Here is a 6,114-nt window from a genome sequence, read left to right as displayed (position 1 = left end):
TTGCTGCTTTGTGCAGGCTCCCCGGTGGACCCTGCTTCTCCTGACCCCGGGCCTGCTCTTCATTTCTGCAGCATCCTTTCCTCTGCTTCATGTTTCTCTGGCCTTTTCCGTCCTCTATCCATATCTCTCGGTTTGGGCACAAAACAGGAACCATTCTGAGAAGCTAATAGCCACTCTCCTTCTGCTTGGTAATTGATTTACTTGAAGACTATTTATTAACCCCCTACTGTATGCAGATCACATGTACTTGCTACATATTCAGATTGAAAAGGCACTTTGTGCCAAGTTCTAGGAAAAAGCTACAGATATAGACATGCAGGAGCTATAGAAGGAGAAGAAAGAGGTCGTATCTCAGAAGGACGCGGGAAGGGGAAGGCACAAAGGTCAAGAACGCCCTCCTTATGGTTTTGGCCAGAGCAATTAGGCAACGGAAAGGAAAAAAGGAATCCAAATGGGGAGTGAAGAAGTGAACTCTCGCTGTTTGCAGACCACATGATCTTATGCATAGAAAACCCAAAAAATCCATTGGAAAACTAATAGAAATAATTAACAACTATAGTAAAGTTGCAGGGTACAGAATCAACTTACAAAAATCTGTTACTTTTCTATACTCCAATAACAAACTTACAGACAGAGAATTCAAGAATACAATTCCATTTGCAATCACAACTAAAAGAATAAAGTACCTAGGAATAAATTTAACCAAGGAGGTGAAGGACTTATACAATGGAAACTATAAGACATTACTGAAAGAAATTGATAATGACATAAAGAGATGGAAAGAGATTCCTTGCTCATGGATTGGAAGAATAAACATAGTTAAAATGGCCATACTACCCAAAGCAATCTACAGGTTCAATGCAATTCCTATCAGAATTCCAATGACATTCTTCATGGAATAGAGCAAAGAATACTAAAATTCATATGGGGCAATCAAAGACCCCGAATTGCTAAGGCAATCCTGAGAAAAAAGAACAAAGCTGGAGGCATCACAATCCCTGACTTCAAAATGTACTACAAAGCCATAGTGACCAAAACGGCATGATACTGGTACAAAAACAGGTACACAGATCAATGGAATAGAACTGAAAGCCTAGAAATAAAACCACACATCTACGGACAGCTAATCTTCGACAAAAGTGCCAAGAACATGCAATGGAGAAAAGAAACCCTCTTCAATAAATGGTGTTGGGAAAACTGGACAGCCACATGCGAAAAAGGGAAGGTAGACACTATCTCACGCCCTATACAAAAGTAAACTCAAAATGGATCAAAGACTTGAAGATACGTCCTGAAACTATAAAACTCCTGGAAGATAATATGGGTACTACACGCTGATATCAAACTAAAAAAGATCTTTTCAAATACCATGTCCTCTCAGACAAGGGAAACAAAAGGAAAAAATAAACAAGTGGGAATTCATCAGACTAAAGAGCGTCTGCAAGGCAAAAGAAACTGGGATCAAAACAAAGAGACAACCCCCCAATTGGGAGAAAATATTTGCAAATTATCTATCTGACAAGGGGTTAATCTCCATAACATATAAGGAACTCACACAACTGAACAATAAAAAACAAACAACCTGGTCGAAAAACGGGCAGAGGAGGGGGGCCGGCCCCGTGGCTGAGTGGTTAAGTTCGCGCACTTCGCTGCGGCGGTCCAGTGTTTTGCTGGTTCGGATCCTGGGAGCGGACATGGAACTGCTCATCAGGCCACGCTGAGGCGGCATCCCATATGCCACAACTATAACAACCCACAACTAAAGTATACAACTATGTGCTGGGGGGGTTTGGGGAGAAAAAGCAGAAAGAAAAAAAAAAGAAGATTGGCAACAGTTGTTAGCTCACGTGCCAATCTTTAAAAAAAGGCAGAGGAGACGAACAGACATTTTTCCGAAGAAGATATACAGATGGCCAATAAACACAGGAGAAGATGTTCAACATCACTCATCATTGGGGAAATGCAAATCAAAACTACCCTAAGATACCATCTTAAGCCTGTTAAAATGGCTATAATCACTAAGACTAAAAATAGCAAATGTTGGAGAGGGTGTGGAGAGAAGGGAACCCTCACACACTGCTGGTGGGAACGCAAACTGGTGCAGCCACTATGGAGATTCCTCAAATAACTAAAACTAGAACTACCATACGACCCAGCTATCCCACTACTGGGTATCTACCCAAACAATTTGAAATCAACAATCCAAAGTAACATATGCACCCTCATGTTCATTGCAGCACTATTTACAATAGCCAAGACGTGGAAGCAACCCAAGTACCCATTGCCCAATGATTGGATAAAGAAGATGTGGTATATATACACAATGGAATGCTGCTCAGCCAGAAAAAAAAGACAAATTCAGCCCATTTGCAATAACATGGAAGGACCTGAAGGGAATTATGCCAAGTGAAATAAGCCAGACTGAGAAAGACAAACACCAGATGATTTCACTCATATGTGGAATGTAAACAAGTATATGGACAAAGAAAACAGTTCAGTGGTTACCAGGGCAAGGGGGTTGGCGGGTAGGCACAGGGGTTGAAGGGGAGCACTTGTATGGTGACAGTAAAGAAATAATGTATAACTGAAATCTCACATTGATGTAAACTATTACGAACTCAATAAAAAAAATAATCGAAGAGAGAGAGAAAAAAAAGAACACCCTCCCTATTCTGGTTTTGGAAACTTTCTGGATGCTTTGGCAATGTTGATGGACAGATAAGTGGAATTTTAGTTCATGTAATGCCCATGTCCCTAATTATTTCTTGAACGTCTTCTCTCTGGAACTGTACTGTATTGTAATTTCTTTAGGGGAAGAGATTTCTATCCACCCAAGTCCATCGCACTCCTAATGAACACATACGTACTTAAGGGTGGCTTGTGGATGAAAAAGTGTGCAACAAATCTCTGTTGCATGGAAGAATGAATAATTAATCCATGTATTCTGATTTGATTTGATGATTGTATAGTCGCTCTTGGGGAAAAAAACTAATTATATATTGAGAGAGTAACAAAAATTCCAGAGTGAAAAATACCTTAAGAGTTATTTGGTCTATGGATTCCCAAATCTGGCCATATATCAGAATCAAATTGGGGTGGATTGGGGCAGCATAACTTTAGAATGCAGTCTCCTGACCTCCACCCTGGACCAGCTGAATGAGAATCTGTGTGTTTTGGGACCTTTTTGGCTGGGCTGCCAGGTTTGACTTCATCTAGACTTTGAAAACTCCTAGTCCTGCCCCATAAGATCATACTAGTAACCCCTTTGCAAACGTCGGGTTTGCTGTCTACATGTCTCTAAGTCTCCAGCATTCGACAGTCATCCTTGCTCTCAGTGGCCAAGTGAAATGACTTGCGCCCTCTCCCCATCCCTAGGAGAGCTGAAGGGAGATCTGTGCTTGCCTGAGCCTTTTCCCCAAACTCTCCAGATTCTAACTGTCCTTCAAGCTTGCAGTGCCATCCTCCTTTCTCCCCATCTGCCCATCAGTGCTAACAAAAACCCATTGGGATGGATATTTATTAAAGTTTGGGGGTATTTATCAACAGGTATGTACTGAGAGTATTCTGCACCAGGTGATGTGCTGAGAATAGGATATAACCTCTCCACAACCAAAAACCAAACCAAATAAACAATTATGATCCCTACCTTCATGAAGGGTACGGTCAATTGGGTGAGACAGATATTATTAATCCAATAGTCACAAAAATATATGTAAAATTATAGCTAAAGCAGATAGAGGAGCATCTAGAGATGTTACGGAGAAGTACATAGCGCAATAAGAATAAAGAGGAAGAAGTGAGCGGAGACTTAAGAGATGGCTTCCCTGAAGAAGTGATAATTAAGCCCTATGGCAGGGAGGGTGGGTACTGAAAAGACTTCTGTGTTGTACCTCAGAGGGAAAACAGGGCTGTGGAACATGATGAGACTGCTGAGGAGGAGGAGCCTGCAAAGGATACAGAGACTCTAGGAGAGGCTGGAGGAAACCTAAGACAGGCTAGCCCTGCAAGAGACAAGGGGCGACAGAATCCAATAAGGAGGAACTGAACAAATACATCAAATGCTTGTGAGCATCAAATAAGGTGAGGTCTTACGAATACCTACCGGATTTAGGGTCTTGAGATCATTGGCAACCTTCACAGCCAGAGTTGTTTTGATGGCGTGGAAGGGATGAAAGTCAGATTGAAGTGGGCTATGGGATGATGGGTAGAGAGAACATGAAAAGATGTTAGATGCTCTTTAGATGCTTAACTACGAAGGAAGAAAGAGGGATAGTTGAGGGACGTTTTTTATTGTGGTAAAATACACATGGCATAAAATTTACCATTTTAACTATTTTTAAGTTCTGTAGCATTAAGTACATTCACATTGTTGTGCAACCGTCAGCACCATCTATTTCCAAGAAACTTTTTATCTTCCCAAACTGGAATACTGTCCCCACTAAACGCTAACCCCCCCATCCCCTCTCCCCAGCACATGGCGACCACCATTCTATTTTCTGTCTCTATGAATTTGACTGCTCAAATACCTCATATAAGTGGAGTCATACAGTTTTGTCCTCTCGTGTCTGGTATAACGTCTTCAAGGTTCATCCATGTTGAAGATGTGTCAGAATTTCCTTTTTAAGGCTGAATAGTATTCCACCGTATGTATACACCACATTTTGTTTATCCATTCATCCATCAGTGGACACTAGAGTTGCGTCCACCTTTCGGCTATTGTGAATAATTCTGCTATGAACATGAAAGTGCATGCAAATATCTGAACATGGATGTGTGTACAAATATCTGTTTGGGTCCTGGCTTTCAATTCTTTTGGCTTTGTATCCAGGAGAGGAATTGCAATAGAATGGTAATTCTATGTTTATTTTTTTGAGGAACCACCATGCTCTTTTCCATAGCAGCTGCAGCATTTTACATTCCCCTCAGCAATGCACAAGGGTTCCACTTTCTTCACATGCTCACCAACACTTGTCATTTTCTGGTTTTTTATAGTAGCCATCTTAATGTGTATGAGGTGATATATCATTGTAGTTTTGATTTTCATTTCCCTAATGGTTAGTGATGTTGAGTATCTTTCACGTGCTTATTGAACACATATGTATCTTGTTTAGAGAAATGTCCATTTGAATTCTTTGGCAATTTATAAATCAGGTTGTTCATTCATTGTTGAGTTTTGGGAGTTCTTTATATATTCTAGCTACTAATCCTTTATCAGATGTATGGTTTGCAAATCTTTTCTCCCATCTTGTTGGCTGCCTTTTCATCTGTTGATTGCTTCTTTTGCGTGAAGAACGTTTTAAGTTTGATGTAGTCCCACTTGTCTATTTTTGCTTTTGTTGCCTATGCTTTTGGTGTCCTATCCAAGAAATCATTACCAAATCCAATATCATTTCCCCCTCTGTTTTATTCTAAAATTTTTATAGTTTTAGCTCTTACATTTAGTTCTTTCATCTATTTGGAGTCAATTTTTGTATTTGGTGTAAAGTAAGGTGAGGGAATTGGAAAGATTAGCTCATAGTTGAAGGCTATCTGAGAGGATTCGGAGGAGGGGCATTGAATACACTAAAAGGAGGGATAGTAAATAGGGTAAAGTTCCCGTGGGACAGAGAAGGTGAAGAAATTGGCCTTAGAAAGCAAGTGGGACAGCATCTCCATCGTAAAGTAGTGAAGGAGGCAATCACGGGAGTACAGAAGCAGGTGCGTGGCCTTGCGGCCCTGCGCACAATTTAAACTCGGGACTCATCTTCTCTGTCACGGAGGGTCCCAGCCACTGCTCCACGAGGAATTCTCTGCTGGTCAAGTTTCTTTCTAGTTCCTACCTACCGCACGTCGCTCGTAACCACCACAGCCCCTTCTTCTCTTTCCCCTCCCCTCCTTCCTTCTCCTCCCTTCTCCCTCCCTCCTCCCCCCCTGTTCTTCTTCACATCTTACCCCTTCTCACCTCCCCTCTTCTCAGTTCTGAGAAGAGTAATCTCTTTTCTTCAGGGCTTCCCAGAGAAATTCAAACTCCTTCACAATGTATAGTTTGCAGAAAAATACAGCACCTTCTGCATCTAGCCCCCACTCATCCAGACAACAGACAATACCCAATGAGCCCAACCTTTTTCCACCAGA

The sequence above is a fragment of the Equus przewalskii genome, chromosome 29 (assembly GCF_037783145.1).
Source record: "Equus przewalskii isolate Varuska chromosome 29, EquPr2, whole genome shotgun sequence".
Lineage (NCBI taxonomy): Eukaryota > Metazoa > Chordata > Mammalia > Perissodactyla > Equidae > Equus > Equus przewalskii.
Note: the sequence above shows the minus strand (reverse complement) of the source record.